Source organism: Pantherophis guttatus, chromosome 2 (assembly GCF_059756535.1).
Source record: "Pantherophis guttatus breed Tessera chromosome 2, ASM5975653v1, whole genome shotgun sequence".
Classification (NCBI taxonomy): Eukaryota; Metazoa; Chordata; class Lepidosauria; order Squamata; family Colubridae; genus Pantherophis; species Pantherophis guttatus.
The window spans coordinates 214,178,015-214,199,444 of record NC_142064.1 but is presented as its reverse complement, the minus strand read 5'-3'; positions in this window follow the sequence as shown (position 1 = coordinate 214,199,444).

Below are 21,430 nucleotides of genomic sequence, written 5' to 3'. Positions count from 1 at the left end.
CTCTGGATCCGCAGCTGGGCTCGTGCACTCGCCAGCGGCACTACGGGGGGGTCCTGGGCGGCGTTGTATAGTCACGGTGGTGAAGGGGGGTGATAATTCAGGCACACAGGCGGACGGTCACCCCTGCGGCCGGGATAGGGATAGGACTTTAAAAGCCGCTCCGCTTCTGCGGAGCTCTGGCGCATGCGCCGTAGCCACCCAACCCGGAAGGGCGTTTACTTTGACGGCGCGAATGTTTAAATTGCGTTGGGAGGCAGCCGCTCCCAACGCCGACTTTGTGCTCAGCGCACCAATGTCACCCGCCGTTGCCGTTGTGACCTGACCGGATTAAAGACTACATGCATACAAAAACTGGTATCCGAGTCGTCGTTTCCTTTTGGGTAAAACAGCGAACGGGGGGTGTGACAGAAAAGTCGGCGTTTGCCTTTATCCGGTACGAGCGGCTGGAGCGTGTTGAGCATGGCGGAAGGCACGACAGCCGGTTTGCCGGGGATAGACAACGTTGCGGCAGAGGACGTGGTGCCGAGCCCCGCAACGGACAGCCAGGAGGCGGTGGCGGAGTTGCCGGTGGTTAGACCCAAGGAGAAGCCACAGCAGTTGGCGCCGGTGGACGCGGAGGCGGCTGCCCCGAGTACTGGACGGCCCGAAAAGGGGGAGTGGTGGCAGAACCCCGCCGTTACCGGGACCAGACAGCTAACACCCCAAACCAGCGAGCCGTCCTTCCAGGGTTGGAGGGAGAGGTGCTGGCTGGAGGAGGATGAGGCAGAAAGAAGCCATTCTACAGGACTGGGGGCTTCTACTTTGGATGTTCTCCGTGAGAAGTTTGGCGAGGGGAGCTTTAGGGACGCCCATTCGTGGCAGCCATGGGTACCTGCGCAGGACACCTGGCAGGGGAGGGGGGAGTCTCGGAGTAGCGCTGATTCCCGCTTTCGTCTTGCCAGCCCAAAACTTAGACTCGATAGTAGGGGACCATCATTACCTAGTTCAGAGCCTTCGCAAGGGGGGGACCAGTCGGCTCCTCGGCGTCGGGGCCATGCCCAGACGGGACAGACCCAGACGGAACACCGTGGTCAGCCAGGGCAATATCAAGGGGGACTCGCCGCTAGAGCAGACCAAGACGCTCGATCCGGAGCCCCGGCTCCTATTTGGGCACCCACAGCAGGCCAGACCCACCAACGGTTTTGGGGCCCTCCTCCTTTACAGGTGGCCTTTGATGGAAGCGCGGACAGAGTATCCCTGTTCCTGAGCCAAGTCCTGAGTTATATAGACTTATATGGCCATTTGTACCCATCACAGTGGGCCATTGTAGTTGCTATCACCTCCGTCTTAACGGGTGAAGCAGCGGATTGGGTCGCTGATCTTCACAGTGACCACGCCAACGAGTTGACGGACGTAGGGCTTTTCCTGGAGGCGTTGCGCTCGCGTTTTGAGGACCAGTCGAGGACCCAGTTGTTGGAAGGAGAGCTAGTGGCTTTACGTCAGGGTGGACGGCCGGCAAGGCAGTACGTCAAAGAATTTCGCACTGTGGCTGGATGTCTAAGGGCTTGGCCTGAACGGTTATTAGTGCATCAGTTCCGCTTGGGTCTAGATAGAGACCTCAGACAAGCTTGTGTGTATAGGGGATTGGGTCCTAAACTGTCGGACTGGTTCCATGCAGCAGTGGATTTAGACGTCGGGTTGAGAGAGTTTCGGACCCGTGGGGTGGCCACTTTTCCCCCACCAGCACGGCGTAGTGTGGATAAGCCGTTAGGTCCTCCGACAGTCGGGGTGTCAGCTCCTCGCTCTCTAGTACCTGTGGGACGGGGCTCAATTCGGTGTTTTCGCTGTAACCGATTGGGCCATCGAGCAGCCGAATGCCCTCTACCAGCAATACCGTCTACCAAAAGTACCCCAGCGGTAGCCAGAGGACGGGAACGAGCTCGTTCTTCATCAGACTGGTCTAGAGCTACAACACCAAGTACTACCCGAGGGCCTCGAGTGGAAGCGGAGAAGTCCCACGAGCAGGTTGCCGTTCCGGAGGTGTCTGACAGTAGTGATGTGGACGCTTCCGCGGACTCTATGGTGAGTGGTCCAATACAACCGTTTGTTATCCCTATTACACTCAAACATCCCCACACCCAAAAGACAGTCCAACAGGGCGCCCTAATAGACTCCGGGTGTACGCGGTGCCTTATTCGAGAGGCCGTAGCCAAGGAACTGGGTCTCCGTATACTAAAACTGGCCAACCCCATTCGCTTTGAACAAATGGACGGCTCGTTATTGGGTGGAAAACCAACAACCCGAATTACTGAATTAGTCACACTAGGCATTGGAGAACATTGGGAGACTATTCGATTTATAGTAGTGGATACTATAGTAGAACCCGTAATATTAGGTCTCGCGTGGTTGGATAAATGGAGGCCTACTATATGGTGGGAAGGGGGGTTTCGGCGACTTCGATTGAGCTTAGGACCAGAGCCAGAGCCCGAGGCACCAGTGGCCCAGAGGAAACCACAGGTGGGGGGGTCAGTCAGTGCGAGGCCACTGGCATACCCGGAAGAGTATAAAGATCTGGAGGCAGTGTTCAAGGAAGAAGAGTGCGAAGTGTTACCACCCCATAGGCCTACTGACTGCGCAATCGAGTTAAAACCAGGTGTCACCCTTCCTAAACCACGGATGTATGCCATGACGAGACCAGAATTAGAAGAGTTAAGACGTTACATTGATAAAAACCTGGCAAGAGGGTTTATCCAACCCAGCCGTTCGCACTTGGCTGCGCCGGTGTTATTCCGGGAAAAGAAGGACGGGGGGCTCCGCCTATGTGTGGATTTTCGGGGTCTAAACGCTGTATGTATCGAGCATCTATACCCCCTTCCATTGATGAAGGATTTGTTAGCTACTCTGTCAACGGGGAAGATATTTACAAAACTAGATCTTCGTGAGGCCTATTATAGAGTGCGAATAAGGCCTGGCGATGAATGGAAAACAACATTCAACTGCCCGTTAGGAAGTTATAAGTTTCGCGTTATGCCTTTTGGTTTACAAGGGGCCCCAGCTGTGTTTATGCAGGTCATAAACGAGGTGTTGCATGAGCATTTATATCGGGGGGTCCTTGTTTATCTCAACGATATCCTAATATACACCAAGACAATGGAGGAACACGTTGCTTTGGTGCGCCAGGTATTATCAAAACTGCTTCGAGCCAAATTGTTTGTTAAGCTGTCGAAGTGCGAATTCCACCGGAGAAAACTCGACTATCTGGGATATCGTATCTCCGAGACTGGAGTGGAGATGGACCCGAAGAAGGTGAGCACGGTTCTAGAGTGGCAAGCACCCACGACAAGAAAACAATTACAGAGTTTCCTGGGGTTCGCTAATTTTTATCGGCAGTTTATCCCTGCCTTTGCGCACATCGCTCTTCCATTGACCGACCTGTTGCGGACAAAAGAATCGGGGGTGAAGGCAAGGCCGGGCCAAGTGCTCTGTTGGACTCCAGATTGTCAGAGGGCATTTGAGGCGTTGAAAACCTTATTCGCACAGGCGCCTATATTGCGGCATCCAGACCCCACTTTACCATTCGTCGTGCAAGCAGACGCGAGTGACGTGGCGGTGGGCGCGGTTCTTTTACAAAAAACCCCAGAAGGGGAGTTGCATCCGTGCGCCTATACATCACGCAAGTTTTCCGTTACTGAAAGACGTTGGGCGATCTGGGAGAAAGAGGCTTTTGCGGTACGATGGGCATTACTTACGTGGCGACATTTGTTAGAGGGTAGTGGTATTACATTTGAAGTATGGACGGACCATAAAAATCTAGAAGCCCTGCAAAATCCCAGACGGCTGTCTCCAAAACAAGTTCGATGGGCACAATATTTTCAACGTTTTGACTTCCGGTTACGATACCTTCCGGGAGGACGAAATTTCCTGGCAGACGCTCTATCCCGTCTGCCACAATATGACAGTAAAAAAGAGGAAGTGGTACAGGCGATATTACCAGACAAGCAACGAGCATGTCAAACGTTCTATACGGGATTAGATTCTACCTGGAAAAAGGAGCTGCAAAAGCAGCTAACCACGGATGCTTGGTGTAGGGACAACCAACAAAAGTTAACCCAACGGGATGGACTTGTTTGGGTGGGAAATAAACTATATGTTCCCGAGGCCATGCGGCAATCCGTTTTATACAGGTGTCATGATACTAAAGTAGCTGGCCACTTTGGCTTTCAAAAAACGTTACATCTGATACGCCGCCAATTCTGGTGGCCACGTTTTAGGAGGGACGTTGAACAGTATGTAAAAAGCTGTAAGACGTGTGCTGTCACCAAACCCCGCACAGGAAAACCTCTCGGCCTTCTACAACCTGTAGCTGAGCCCACACGACCCTGGGATGAGATCGCAATGGATTTCATTGTTGACCTCCCAGAAAGTAATGGTAACACCGTAATATGGACTGTTGTGGACCTTTTCTCGAAGCAGGCCCACTTCATCCCGTGTTCTGGACTGCCGTCTGCCCGCAAATTAGCCAGAATGTTTATATGGCACATCTATCGATTACACGGGCCCCCTCAACGTATTATATCGGATAGAGGTGTTCAATTCACCTCCAAATTTTGGCGTATGTTTATAAAATTGATAGGGTCGTCACAAGGGTTGAGTTCAGGGTTCCATCCATGTACCAATGGAGCAGCTGAAAGGGCCAATGCACTAGTAGAATGATACCTACGATGTTACGTATCCTATCAACAATCTGACTGGTCCGAGTTACTCCCCTTTGCTGAAATAGCTTACAATAATGCTGTTCACGGAAGCACTGGGTATACCCCGTTCCAAATAGTGTCAGGGAAAGAGTTTCCCGCAATACCTGAGCTAGAGGTCCGGAGTCAGGACCAGCTGGCACCAGATAGGTGGGCTACCCACATCTGGAACCAATGGCCACATATACGAGCAGCTCTAAATAAAGCAACAGAAATGTACAAACGTCAAGCAGATAAAAAAAGGGCCGGTCATAAACCGTTTGTAGTAGGGGAACAAGTCTTTTTGTCTACAAAGTACCTCAAACCACGTATACCTAGCAAAAAACTAGGCCCGAAATATCTAGGCCCGTTCCCCATAGTACGGGTCATCAACCCCGTTACCGTAGAACTAAAACTACCACCCTTACTGGGTAAGGTCCACCCAGTCTTTCATAGTAGCCTTTTAAAACCGCTTGATGCTATTCGGGACAACCTACCCAGACCTGGACCAATAGATGGAAAGTGCTATGAAATAGAAGAACTCCTGGACTCCAGACGTAGGGGGGGCACTATACAGTATCTAGTCAAATGGAAGGGGTACCCATTCGAGGATGCCTCATGGGTCAAGGCTGATAACATGCAGGCCAATCGGCTGATTAAGCTATTCCATACGCACTATCCACATAAACCCAAGCCGTAAGGGGAGGGTATCGGTATCTCAGTAATATTATTAATATGTCCATTTCTATGTTCCAGGAGCAGCCCTGGTAGGGGGAGCCGCCTGTCGAGAGCCCTCGACACCTCGACGAATCTCAGCGATCCTGACCTCAACCTCTGGATCCGCAGCTGGGCTCGTGCACTCGCCAGCGGCACTACGGGGGGGTCCTGGGCGGCGTTGTATAGTCACGGTGGTGAAGGGGGGTGATAATTCAGGCACACAGGCGGACGGTCACCCCTGCGGCCGGGATAGGGATAGGACTTTAAAAGCCGCTCCGCTTCTGCGGAGCTCTGGCGCATGCGCCGTAGCCACCCAACCCGGAAGGGCGTTTACTTTGACGGCGCGAATGTTTAAATTGCGTTGGGAGGCAGCCGCTCCCAACGCCGACTTTGTGCTCAGCGCACCAATGTCACCCGCCGTTGCCGTTGTGACCTGACCGGATTAAAGACTACATGCATACAAAAACTGGTATCCGAGTCGTCGTTTCCTTTTGGGTAAAACAGCGAACGGGGGGTGTGACATTAGTAAGACATCTCATCTCCCACCTAGATTACTGTTGATTAAAACTATAAACCACAAGGACATTTTCCTCAAGGAAAAAAAAGATTTTCAACACCTTTCTCTGGCATTTATTGTATATATACTGTAAAGAAAAAAAGCACCATCTAGTGGCTAGAATAATAGTAGATATCTATTATAGCATGTATTTCATGCATTTTTCCTGTTAAAGGTTACCAGATACAGTATTTTGGGGCACCCTAAAGATGTAACAAATTGTTATGGCATTAAGTTTTGGTTTCTTCTTGGCCATGGTATCGGTCTACTCCATGGGAATGAAGCAACTGACACTTTATCATATGGAGGGTTTAATTTGGTGGCACTGTTTTAATCCATGGCTCCCTCAGTATGAACCCTATCTGAGAACTTTGCTGAATAGGTCCTGAATAGGACCGAAGCCTCACCATTTTAAAAGGAAATATAATTGGCATGCCAAATGTGCCTTCAAAATCAGTGTTGATCATTACATTAATAATACTCTGTTTGTTCCAGATTACAACTGGAAAGGAAACTAGAGCATTCTTGTTATGAGCCTTGATACTGTGGAATTATTTCCAAAAGAGCCTCCTCCCAGTCCCAGATTTATAGAAACTTTACAAACAGTGTAAAACTGTTTAGTTTAGCTTTTAGGGTCAGTAGTTCCCTAGTATTAACTGTACCTATTGCTACCTATTCTAATAACACTGTTAGAATATCAGGTGTGTGTGTGTTTGTGTGTGTGTGTGTGAGAGAGAGTCAACCTTTGAGCCTGGTGAGATAACTTTGGGCAGCTTAACAATCATAATTCTTAATTATTATAGAGTATCTAAACTAAATCCACATTTCTTTACATTACATGGAGATAAAAAATTAATATTTTTTATCATTACAAGATGCGCAACGATAAAAGAAGACAATTATATAAAACTACTTAAGCAAATAAAATTAGATTTGGAAAAACCTACATTTATCAATGTTAGGAAGGATTGCCACGATAAAAATGAATATCCTACCAAAACTGCTTTTCCTGTTCCAAACAGTACCTGTTAAAATTGAAAAGAAATTCTTTGATGATTTGAACAAATTGACTCTAAAATTTATTGAAATTGAAAATGCTACAACAATTTGAAGAAAATGGAGGGTTTGGATTACCATATTGGTTTTTATATTACCAAGTATATGTAATAACATGGTTAAAAGAGTGGACCCTTAGGCACAAGAGACTGTTATACTTAGAAGGACATGATTTACAACTAGGATGGCGTGCCTTCCTATGGTATGTGTTGTGGCCCGCCGGGGGCCAGCAGACCTGGCAGCAGAATCAGACAGTGAGGAGGCTGGGGAGGAACATGGGCCAGTCCTGGGAGCTGGGAAAAGCTTGGATGAGGGCTCTGCATTAGAGGCAGAGAGGGAGATAGACAGCAGTGAGGCAGAGGAACAGCTGGAGCCTGTTCCCAGTGTGCGCAAGCGCAGAGCTGCCAGAAGACAAGAACAACTCAGAAAGCAGGGTCGACTTTGGAGTAAAGCCGCACCTTGGAGATGATTGGCCCCTCCCATAGGAAACAAAAGAGGGGCGAACGGGGAGGGGGCTTTTGCAGGAAACAATTCGTTCGTTCAGTAGTTTCAAGAGTTGAAAATTCTGTTTGTGACTGTAAGAGACTCTGTGCCAAGTTTTGTCTTACTCTGCATTTGGAACCAAGTTTCGTGGCAGCTTGCCAAAAGAGATAAGGTGTGTTGATAAATATTCTTTTGAAAAACTGTTTGGATAGACCTTGCTAACTGTGAATGAAAGTAATTCACAGTCATGTAAATAAAAAAGGTTTTCCTGGGACCAATTCCTGCTTCCTGCTTTTTAAGGGAGCCTAGGTCAGAACAGTATGAGAAGAATAAAATCCATAGATACTTTCAAAATCACTATATAAGAAACTCACTAATATCTGTATGGGAAAAAATAAAACCTAAAATACATTTGAAAATCCCAGAATGGTTCTCAACGATGGAAGCCTTCACATATCCATCTGGTAAAGTCTGAAAAAATTGTAACATATAAAGACATTTTGGACACTGAAAGGAAATTAAAATCGAAGCAAGAGCTTGAAGACCAGGGCATTATACTATCATGGTGGCCTCAGTTGCAAATACAATCTAGATATGATATAAATATGAAAAAAGTATGGCTTTTATAAAGGATAAACACTTTTTGATAAGACCCTGGAACTCTGATGAAAAACTAATTAAGGTATATCACTTTTTACTAAATTTAAAAATGAAGGATGAACAAATAAAAGACACAATTGGTTGGTTCCTCCAAGAACTCAGTCAGAAAAGAGACTGAGTCAGAAAAGACTCAGTCAGAAAAGAGGAACCAACTTCTTCCCTGGTCCAAAGCCACAGGACATGAAATTGACTTTAAAAAGACCAGAACTATCGCCTGACTTTAACAACAGAATAATCAGAGAAGCCATTGAGATAGAAAAACGCCCACAGAGCATGAATAAGCAAGATGATACCTCCCGCCTACCAGCCATTTGGAAACCCGCCCTTATTGACAAACGAGTCCCTAACACAAAGAATGACACCAGACCCACACTCACGAAAACCACACAGGATGTCACCACCACACATCCACGCAAAAAGCAAACTCAAACCCACACAGATGAGGCACGACCACAAACAGCTGCATCATTAGCCACTTTAAACCCCTCCAATCCATACATGAAGCAAACTGACATCCACCATGAAGATGTGGCACGACTATGAAGGTGAAGCCAAACAACAGCAATGCAGGTCACCAGCTCAAATCCCCCTGCAACTCAGACTAACTCGAGCACAACCAAGCCCCCATCCAAACAGAACACACCCCCATCCAATCAGAGCACAGCCAAGCCCCCAACCAATCAGAGCACAGCCAAGCCCCCAACCAATCAGAACACACCTCCACCCAATCAGAACACAGCCAAGCTCCACCCAATCAGTTCACACCCCCACTGGCAGTTAAAAGGAAGAAACAGCTGCGATCACACATTGCTCCTAGAAGCACGAAGCCGATAACACCAGCCTGAAGATGACGTGTATATATGATATATACATACATACCAGTGGTGGGTTGCCCCCGATTCGCACCGGTTCTATAGAACCGGTAAGAAAACCGGTGGGAGGCTCCGCCCACTGACCCTGATGTCATAAAAATGCTTCTGCGCTTGCGCAGAAGAGCGCACATAGAAGAGCGCACACGCGTGGCCCCATTGCAAACCAGTAGTAAAGGTAAGTAGAACCCACCCCTGCTACATACATATATATCAAATTTATATTTGCTGATAAAGAAATAAATTTCTTTATCATGGATTGGAGCTGAAAGGCGAAAGGGAAGCAGTATGCTCCCTCCCATATTGGGGTAGACCAGGTGCTTCGACAGAAAAACACACACACATATATATGATTGATTAATATGCATTAAATGTAACCTTTTTAAAGTGTAATAAATTTATTTTTAAAAAATTAAAGGAGAACTATGAATTCTGAAGGGAGAATGCAATTTTTAAGATGTACAGTATAAAGACTGGATAGTGCCACACATTTCACAAGTAGAATCCACAAGTAGAATCCACAAGAGCAATTTTGAGTGTTTCAAGGATGCACAATAGTGCTATGTCTATTATTATTGCTGCATTAGTGTAGAGGAGTAGAGTGTTAATTTGTAATACAAAACTGTCTTCTGTCTAAAAGCTACATAATTATTTCTCTGTTCTACTTACATGCAAGAGGTCTTACACCTGTTTCCAAGAAGAGAACAATAGCACACTATGTTTTGTGTTCTTACTTGTCAAGAAAACAACATAAACTTGTCACCAGAAGTTGAATTTGCCCTGATAGAGATTTTAGTTAGGAGCCCTGGTGGCGCATTGTTAGAATGCAGTATTGCAGGCTAATTCTGCCCACAGTCAGGAATTTGTTCAGGATTGACTCAGCCTTCCATCCTTCCAAAGTTGATAAAATGATGACTCAAATTCTTGGGGGCAATATGCTGACATTGTAAACCGCTCAGAGAGCACTGTAAAGCACTATGGAGTGGTACAGGAGTGTCAAACTCAAGACCTGAGGGTTGGATTTGACCCGCGGGGTAGTTAGATCTGGCCCACAGGGCCACCCTGGAAATAGTAAAGGACCAATCCGTAGTGCCTTTGTTAGTGAAAATGGTGCTTGGGAAAGCTACGTGTGGCCCTTCCTGCTTTTGCTGGCAGAGTGCCTGGGCCACCACAGGGCCCCCTGACCCGAGTGATGTCGAGCCCCCTGGTCATGGTCCTCCTGGGCCTCCGAGGTCAAACACAAGCCTGATGCGGCCCTCAATGAAATCGAGTTTGACACATCTGGAGTGGTCTATAAGACTACGTGCTATTGCTGTATTTACTCAGGAGTAAGTAGCAACAGAGCTCAAATTTACTTGTAAAAAGATATATGTATCTTGTAGGAAAGAAACCTAATATAGTGTATGTATAATTGAGGCAGAGTGTGGGAAAATGCTCTTTATTTTCTTTCTGTTTGGAATTCTCCAACAATAGGATTTGTTTTTAACCATGCTACGTATATGAATTTGTTTTTCAGTATCAGAATATATGTGCTATTTCTAGTATTTCTTTTGTAAAATGTAATTATAATTATTTACAAGAACTTATAGTAGTTCCTGGAAAGTATATGGATACATTTCTGGATATTTATTAATGAAATGTATATCACACCTTTATTTTTACAACTCTTTTAGGATTTTTTTCAGCTTTTCAGACTAGCCAAAGCTCTGCAATATCCTGGTGGTCACCCTTCCAAATACTACTTAGGTCTGACTGGAGGATTAACTAAGGTTGCTTATTTATTTATTTATTTATCTAATTTATATACCGGCCTTCTCCCAGGAGGACTCAGGGTGGTGTACAGCCAAGATAAAACACACAGATATAAAATTTAAAAAACAATTTAAGAAATATTAAATAATTTGGCCCATATCTATTAGGATAAAACAACCAGTTTTAAAAAATTAAAAGTTAAAAATCAAAAGATTAAAAATTAGGCCAGCCCAGCTTGTTGAAATAAAAGCATCTTGAGGGCACGACAAAAGGTGTGTAAGTCGGGAATCCTTCGTATCTTGGGGGGCAATTCGTTCCAGAGGGCAGGTGCCCCCACAGAGAAGGCTCTCCCCCTGGGGGTCGCTAGCCGACATTGTTTGGCCGACAGCACCCAGAGGAGCCCTTCTCTGTGGGAGCGTACTGGCTGGTGGGAGGCTTAACAACTGCCATTTCCTATGACATATATATAATTGTCATTCTCTGTATTTTTTCTTTTTATTTTCCATTATCATTACTGCTTATATCCTGCCCACAAATTATTTATCTGCCCATGTTCTGTATCCATTTAATTTAATATTTTATATTGTAATCAACTGAAACCTATGCCATAATAAACATGTTGTTCTTCAAAAGGCCACACAGTGTGTTTATGTTCCAATACGTTACTATAACTATTTCTCTGGGGCTATTACTTGGCTAATTCTATATGTTATATGAAAACATCATATTTGAAGGCAAATACACAATGCAAAAGTTCAAATATTATTTGTAGTGAATCTTGAGAGATTCTAAACAATATTTTGACTATTATCATCCTCTCTTCCCTACTCCACAGCAACATGCATAAGAATCCACTAAAGTTGGGTGACCAATATCATAAATTAAGTAAATAAATAATAAGCATCCATTCCTAAAGAGATTGAATGCTATGTGCAAGCATCCTTCAAAGAAAAAGAAACGTCTATGAATACGAATAAATTTATGGGAAACTCACCATTATACAGTTGCTGATTTTTATGCAGATAAATTTAACAAGAAAAGCAAAGAATGTCCTTCGAAAAATAATATCTTCAAAATAATAAAAGTTATAGTAGTAAAATGAACTATTTTATTTTATCTCAAGAACGCACCACAAATAAACCAGAAAATTGTTCTTCATTAAGAACAATTTAGTAATTATTGACAGTTTTGAAGAAATTAGTACTCATTCATTCCCTTCATTATATAAAGGTGGCAAAAGTAGTTTCTCCAACCAACGTGAATCTTGGAAATTTGAGGGGTCCTTCAACCCTGAGCTACAAATATTCTCTTTCATTGGCTTGGAAATGTACTTGTTTTTTGATTTTCCATTGTCTTTTGAAATGCTATTAACCAAAAAAAAAAAAAAATCCATTAAATTGGCAATCAAAAATATTGCAAAAAGACCAGTATGTTTAAATGACTGCACTTCTTGCTGTGAAACACTTCTCATTACTTGAATACTGTTCCTTTTACCAATATTTTCTTTAATTAGAGTTAATTTCTGTTTATGGATAGACTAAAATATTTCATGTTTTTTTATTTGGGTATTTTCCTAATCAAAATACGGTACAAACCTTTACGTCTATTTGCAACAATATTTTTCAGGCATGTAAATTTTTGCATATGATGATATTTTTATACCTGGCAATACAGTTTAGGACATACTGCACATGTTACTCATGTTACTATATAAAATTCCTGTGGAAGAAGATAGAATCAACAAGGACTACTGTCCAGTGAAAAGTAGATAAGCTTTCTCATTGACAGCCTATTTCTTTGGAACAGCAGACCTCTGAACTGTTCCGTGCCCTTTCTGTTTAGGAAAGCCTTTAAAATATGGTTTTTCTAGAGGTCCCTGGAATAGCTTTGAGAAGTGGACTCCTCTAGTATGGGGTTTCTTTTCTGTTTGTAATTTTGAGTGTTCCTTGAGTGTCAGAATGACTGAATTTGTAATTTAATTGTACCATGCTGCTTTGCTTATAGGCTTCTTACTGTGAGAAACACTGTATGTGCTCAGAGTCTTTTAGAACAGTGTGTCACATAAGCCCCAGGGAATAAAAAAGGTAAAAATCAAATAAATACTCAGTTTCCATTTGCAAAATCCATTTTTGTTCTAAACTCCAACGGTACTGAGTTCTGGCTTGAGAACAGTGCTATTCCGTGTACAAGTACACAGATATGACTGAAAACTGAAAACATACAGTTTTGATGTTAAGAGTGATATTAGGCTGTTCCTCATTCTCAATATCGCTTGACACCTAAGCTAAATAAATGAAAATAGTAATTCCATCTTTATGCAAAAATGGAGCAATACATGCAAATAAGATGTAATATAACCTAAACCTTTCATGATTGTTTCTTGCTTGTGAAACTAAAGAAAAATAAATCTTCTGTTTCATTCTTCTGAGAAGATAAATTGTGATATTTAAGTGTTGGAGAACACTTCAGACCAGATTTGAGACTGCAGGAGTTTGCAGAGATGGTCCGGAAAGTTCTGTTGTGAGTGGAAATTTGTTGACATAAGGATGAATATCACCATTTTTCAGATACTGTAACCCTAAAATAGAAATAAATCAAATGAAATAAAGGTGTCACTTATATAAGCACTTTTATTAAGATCACTGGGCTACCGAAGTGTAGATAAAGTTCTTCAAATAGATCTAGACTAGCAAAGCACAAAGTGGGACGAGTCCTATTCAACAGAACAATCGTTCAACATAACAGCTGTGGAATATATAGTAAGTGGGCTCCATGCTGTTTTCAGTAATATTTCATGAGTCCATGAAGAGATACACTGAATTAAAAACAGAGAAAAAACCCCAGAAAGATGCAAATCGCAAGAGGCTTTGAACTATACTAATGTTGCTGAAATTTGCAAGTAATGCAGAAAATTCTGCCAACCTTATTTAGTCACAATAATTTTGTTGCACATATATATCTCCAAAATTAGGTTCTGCCTTTCCTAACAATAATGACTCAGTTTATACTCTTGTTATATTTGAATTTTTAGGTTAGATGCAACTTTATCTTGCTCTTTCTTTCATTTTTTTTTAATATATGTTATAGAGATACCAAATGGGAGTTTCCACATCAGTCTCTTTGGAAGGAGCCTCAGATTATTTTCTGAATGTTTGTTGAGACCCCAAAACTAAAAATGGAGGCTTCTGGGAGATTTTCAACCATTCAGTTGCACAGGAGGGAAAAATTGCCATAAAATCAAACACAAGAGGAAGAAAATTCACCAAGAACTACTGTAGTTGTCCAAAGCATTCACACTGAGATTCTCTAGCCCCTCTTCCCCACCCTTCCCCTTCTCTCTTTTTATAGTACTTTTTTCCCTCTATCCTTCCATTTTACCAATCTGTGGAAAAATAGTGGTAGAGGCATTGAACATAAAGCAATGAGGGCTATGAGATCTTAACATCCCCAAAGAATATTTTTGCATGTTAATTTACATATCAAATTTAATCACTTAGTCCCAATAATTTCAATTCATATCTTTAGTTGGTTTTGTTATTGTTTAATCAAATATAACACATTAATTTTAAAAAAAATCTTTTTTATTACAAACTATTTAACAATTAATAGAAGTCTCCTAAGTGGCCCCCTAAAATGTTCTAGAAAGTCCAAAAACAGAGGACAAAACTTAACAGAGCAAATAGAAACATTATTGTAATTTCTGATACAGTTGAAGCAATATGCAAATATGCATCAATAATTAAAATTTAAGAAATTCTTAAATCCATTTGTTTCTTCCTGTTGTGCCGATTCTATTTCTCCCTAGAGAAATCTGTTTTAGTAGAGTTGTATTGTGAGAGTCAAATATTTAATTCTTTAGCTTAAATCTTTAGTTTAGTACTTCACTTCAGGCTTGCAAGATAGATGGATTCTTCTTACAGCTGCATTAGAACTGCGACCATAATGTCACTATAGGTGTACTGTTTTAAGGATGTGATCCAGAATACTTTTTTTAAATTTCAGGGAAGATTATGTGGTTTATGCAGAAGGAAGGAAGGAAGGAAGGAAGGAAGGAAGGAAGGAAGGAAGGAAGGAAGGAAGGAAGGAAGGAAGGAAGGAAGGAAATTCTAGCCATTCCTTTAACAGAAGGATTAATTATGAAAAGTTATGTTGATCTGCTAAGAATTAAAGTAGCTTAGAAGTAATTGAAACTCATAAAACTAGCTTTTTAACTTTTCAGTTTTTCTCCAGGTGTGTTTCCCAGATATGTTAAACGAAGCAAGCACTGGCAAATGCTCACCCCCCGCCCCAGGGCAAATGAGTTCTTACGCACTTGGCATAAACTAAGTATTTAGTTTGCCAAAACTTCCTGACTCTTAATACTGCACTTGTTTACTGCAGATGGGGCATATGCCAGAAACATTTTTCTCCCTTCTCGCTTCCAGATTTTTTTTTCCTTTCGGTTAAAGAAAAAGGAATAAACAAAATATGATTCACTATATGTCTCTGTTTTTTATTCAGTAAATACAAAGTTACTTTCAGTGAGAAATGACTGAAGCCAATGGCACTTTTCTCATTAACACAGACTCCCCCCACCTCTTATTTTCTAGAGATATTGGAAAATGACTACCAGTAGTATCATTCCTCACAATTATGGATGTACATGATTAGTTAAAGAATATGCCACAAATCAACAAAGAAACTAGGGGAACTGGGTGAAGAACTTTTTGAAAGTTAAGAGAGACATTCTTTCTTAATTTCAGCCTCTACATCAAGGGTCCCCAACCCCCGGTCCATGGACTGACACTGATCCGCGGCATGTCAGCAAATGGTCCGCGCAATCAAGTGAAGCCCCATCCACAGGATACAGGCAGCACATGAAACCATGCCCCCTCTGGTCCACGGAAAACCTCTCTCCATGGAACTGGTCTCTGGTGCCCAAAAGGTTTGGGGCCACTGCTTTACATAACTCAATAGTAAATGAGCGTTAGACAAAAACTGAGCCCTCCTGTCCAAATCAGCACTGCAGACTCAAAATTCTCCTGTGTAGTAAGCTTAACATCAGGAAAATATCCAAGTAATAGAATGTGATGGAACAAAGAGGGCGGAATAGACAAAAAGACCAATAACAAAAATCTATTCTAAATGTTCTTTTCACTGATGCCAACAAGTTGCGAGAGAACCTCAGAGGAAGCTTCATATAAGGGAAATTTCCACACGCTGCCAAGGCAGTACAGTACCACTTACATGCTTCCTTTAAATGAGTCAGATGTAAACATTTACAAAGTCTTATCTTTTGAAAGACCAGTACTGGCCCTTCAAAAAAAGACACTTTTAAGCGTTTGAGGTATTTTTTTCTCTTAATTCTCAAATGGATTATTTAATTTTATCCCACCCTCCCCCTGGCAATATACTGCAGAATTGGCTTTCCATTAACATGCTTATATATCTACAAACTTTCTGATGTGATGTGAAGTGACAACATAAATAATATAAATTTAAAAATATATGAATTATAATGAGATGTGGCTGTTGGGGTACAAAAAAATGGTTGAACACTAGATGGCAAAAAAGGAGGCACAGAAACATGTAATATGTGCTACTCAGTGATTGACCAACTTTTTGTAATTCAGTTTTGCAGTCATTTATTTGAAATGCTATACAAATCAGATCCAGCAAGACTCTTAAGTTTTTATCTTCATGTACATTTGAAGAATTGCCTCAAAATGCGATTTGCTAAAAAAGTCCTCAGTTCTTGTATTTAAGGATTCTTTTAACTACGCTTTCTATAGATGAAACTCTGCACTTGTTTTGATATAGCATCTCCCAGAATTCCTATTTATGCAGTCCTAAGACATCTGGGGAATGCCAAATTGGGTAAGGCTAATGAAAACATTGGCTGAATATTTACTGAGTACACATTTAAGTTCTTTTTCAGGCCAACAAACAGAACTCACCCTCAGTGACAACATAATATTAAATAGAACACACTAGAGACAAACTTTATATGATAGCTAATTATAATTTATTTATTTATTACGTTTTTAAACCACTCCTCTCCCTCATAGATGAAACCGCAATGGAGGGAAAATTGAAGATATAACGGAAGGAATAGCTCTCTATATAATAATTTTATTATTAATTCAGACCCAATTGGGCTGTCTCCTGATATCATCACAGGAAAAGTTCTGATCTATATTCCAAACAATTAAACCTCCAACTATAGTGGACCATGGAGTCTAAAGATGACACAGAAATACAAGCTTTCCTTCATACTTCAGAAAAAAAAATCATTAGTAATGAGGTATCACAGATTACTGTTCAAACTGGGAATGAATGGAGATAGAGGTCTCAGGTAATTTTCAGCTATTATTTCATAGAGCAACAATATGGGAAAGAGGAACATTTGTCAGTCATTAATTTTCACAAGAAGAACAATGCAGACATATACCTCTGTGTGTATGTGTGTGTGTGTGTGTGTGTGTGTGTGTGTGTGTGTGTGTGTGTGTGTCTTCCTCAATTTCCAGTCCTCTATAGAAGGTTTTGGAGCTGGAAGGTTCTGTGCAATGTCTTAGTTCAGCGGTCCCCAGCCTTTGCAGCTTGGCGGCCCAGCTAGGGGGCAGGGGGGAACTTGGCCATGCAAGCGCGGGTCAGCATGCACAAGTGTCCGCCACTCATGGAAGTTGTGTTGTGCGCATGCACACATATGCTCCAGCCAGTCATGCAGCCCAATTCCGAATACACCACATGGTGGACCACCGCCCAGGGATTGGGGACCCCTGTCTTAGTTGTTCCCAGCACTGTATTTGTCTGGACGGAGAACTCTGATGTTGTTCCTGGGATTGTTAGAGCCACTCTTCCAGTTTAGAAATCACAGTCCTGAGTGCTCCTACCACCATTGGGACCATTTTGACATTTCCATATCGTCTCTAGTTCCTCCTTCAGTATTCTTCAGTTTTTCATATTCCTTCCTGATGTTGCTGTCATTTAGCACCATTATATCTATCATCACTGTTGTCTTCTGGTCCTTGTCTACTATCGTGATGTCTGGTTCATTGGCCAGTATCTGCCTGCCTGCCTGGAAGTCCCACAAGATCTTAGCAAGAAACTTTCCCAAGATCTTAGCAAGAAAGTTATTCTCTACAACTTTCCATGGAATCTCTTTCTGTACATAATGCCAGCATATACTTGGTACCATTCAGTATATGCTGTTCCGGCCTGCATTTTACACCATTCCATTATGCGTTGGACTCCTCTGAGGCCTCTCGGCATACTAGTCTACCAATCCAGTGTGATAGACCCCCTTCTTCTATGGTGTTTCAGTGCTTAGTGCCTGTTCTTCTGCTAATATGAGCAATACCTCAGGTCTCTCATTTAGTCCAGCTACTGGCAGGATTTCCCAATGTCAATCATCTCAACTATCTATCAATAATCATCTAATCCAGGGTCTTGTCTTCCCATGGCACTTCCTTTGCCTGAAGTTCCTCCCATGCCTGCTGCTGTCTCAGGCGTTCTCTCAACAGCTCCTCTTTGGGTCCCATCTTACTGATGGATTCCAGCTGGCGAATTCTGGGAGTTGAAGTCCACACATCCTAAACTTGCCAGGGTTGAACTTGCCCCTTCTTGGGGGCCCTGCTGTACCTATCTCCTTGTCGAGGAAGGGTCATTCATACCTCACATAAAGCTCTTGACATGTCAATCCTCCCCGCACACCCCCTATATGGTGATTTTTAGTAAATTTGCTAAATGACTAATTTTATTGTTTGTAAATGGCATTTTTAATTATAGCTTTGATATAAATAATGTTTATATTGTTATTGTTAACTTGTTATTGTTCAAGTACACCTGGATTTAACTGATGTGGAAGAATATAAAATAATCAAGTATGTTTTTTTATGAAAACATTTTGCTTCCAGGTACACCTTTTTTCTCCTTTGGACTTAACATTGCATCACTGGCTACTGCCTATTATGTGTGGAGATTTCTTCTTTTTCTCATACTTTCAAGGGGCCTATTAAAATTAAAATGATATCCTATTTTAAATGTGTATTTTACACTATAGAATATAGCCTTTTATATTTTTTTTTCTTGCTTACTCTGACATCTGGGACAGGTGGAACAAGACAGACAAGACCCCAAGCAACATATTTAGAACAGTTTGGGCTCCAATGTACAGTAGCATTTCCTTTTTCACACAATGTTCATCATTCTACATGCATCAGGTGTACAGTAAGCATGATTATGAGCAGACTTAATGTGATGTGTGTCTCTTATTGAATACCCTTTCTAAATTACATTTTAGTAATAATGCATTATTTAAATCTGTGTTTCCAAATAACCATTTTAGCGCCATTACATGTGAAATTATAGTAGCAGAATAATTTTTGCACCGTGAAATTGGTAACAGACATTTCTACAGCCCAGTTTGTTCAGAAATAGATGTCATAGGTCAAGAGGGACTACTGAGAGGTAGGTCAGCAAACAAGACACAGGACAGATAAGTTCCAGTCCTGTATTACATATCTAAGGGATCAAATAGCATTTGAAATATGAAGAATTATGTATTAGTATGAATAATAATATACTGTGGCTAAGAAATTATATGTTAGAAACCAAGTAAAAATAACCTTTATGACTAAAGTTAGCAAAAAAAAAAAAAATCAAGACTAAAAATCCCTACTATATATTTATACTGATATGTAAGTGACATATAACATCTCTATACACTTATATTAAACATCACACCTGGTAGCTTATGGGTGACTAGGAGCTGCATTCCACTATATGAACTGTTCCAAGTGTCCTCCATCGCTAGCAGGAAAACCAAGCTGACTAGCGAGAGAAATCAATGGAGTTGCAGAAAGCCATTTTCCCCCAAGTAGACTGCTAAGAAAATGCTAGGCTGAATTTTGACATCAGTCAAAGTTTGACATCAGAAAATAGGGATTCTTTTTCTCCATGGCAAGCAAATTAATACTGCTAACCCCTTGGCAGGCTAGTTTTCAGAAGTATTTCAGTGATTTATTTAGAACACTTTGGCATGCATGTTACTGGCATACTATGAACAAACACCAATACATTAAAACAAATGTTCTTGATATAATTTTTTATCTTTGTGAATGTTTAAATGATTTTAGTAGCTAATACATGTTCTGTAAACTTCCAGTTTTGGAACAATATACACGGTGGGAGGGAAGGAAGAGGAAAGAAAAAAACAATATTCTTCTAAGCACAAATATATAACGCTGATAATTTATCTCCACCCACTTGGTTTACATTACAGAAAAGCAATATATATAATCCTTTCTCTGGAGTTTTAATTCTGGGTTTTTATGTTGTTCTGGGTTTCTACTACAGAATTCAGGGGAATATATTTTCATTTATGAAAATATGATTTATGCTTGATGTATATACAGTATATAACATAGATTGATAAGATTCAATTATAGCAATCATGGCTGTCCTTTTGGATATGAAGGGTGAGATGATCCTTGAGGGGGTATATCTCTGTGACAGAGTGATGATACTGACACTGCTTGAGTGGCATTCAAAAACTTAACTTTCTTAAATTTCATGAACTTACCAGGATTTGTAATACAAAATACTACTGATTTGCATTAACAAAAAAGAAAAAAAGAAACAAGCTCATTCCCTGTAAATTAAACAGCTGTTTTCAAAGGCAGACAATAACCTCAGTGAGAACCAGTTTGGTGTGGTGGTTCTAAGACAATTGGCTACAAACAAAGCCAACTGGGTGACCTTGGGCTTTCTCTCAGCCCTAGGAAAGCGAAAATGGCAAACTACTTCTGAAAACAAATCACCAAGCAAACTGCAGAGACTTGTCCAGGCACTCTCTGAGAATTGGTCACAATTGAATGAGGAAAAAAAATCTCAATGTACCTTTAAGTTAAAGTGATTTTAATATATTCATGATATATTTTAAAATGTTATGCAGTTTATTAAACTGTTTTTATTAGAGATCTCCATTTTCAACAGAGTTTGTATTTACTGAATTAGAAAACAATTAAGATTCCACTCTTTCAATTCATTCTACGTGTCACTTTGAATCTGTCCAGACTTGTTCCTTAACTGCACCTTTTGCCTTGGTAATGTGACATATTAAGATAGCTTAGAGAGTTTAACAACCTACAATGCTCGTATTCATTACATACAAAACCAAACTCTACCTGATATGACAAAGGCCTTAGGAGAGGTTTTTAAATAGCTTTTGGGATTCTAAAACACTGAATGTGAGATTCTTTTTAAATTTAATTTTGAGTAGATCAGCAGCAAACATTTTTGAATATCACAGAGAGTAGGTAAATAGATTTAAATACTGGATTAAAATGTGTTATCAAATTGACCTATTTGAACTGAAATCACAATTGCTTTGAGAATACTTTTAATTGACATGAAATTCCATTCATGTAAGGTGCTGAGTGTCATTAGGTTTGAAAAGGAACAAACTTAGACAGTTTAATCCCAAGAAAGCATTCACAATTATATTTTGAAGACTTGAATAATTGTTAAATTTAATATATATTGGATATATTAAAACATTAAAACGTTTAATAGATTTTTGACCAAAGTGGCAAGAATAAACCATTCAGCAAATTTCTACAATACTCAAAATTCCATGCTTGAAAACT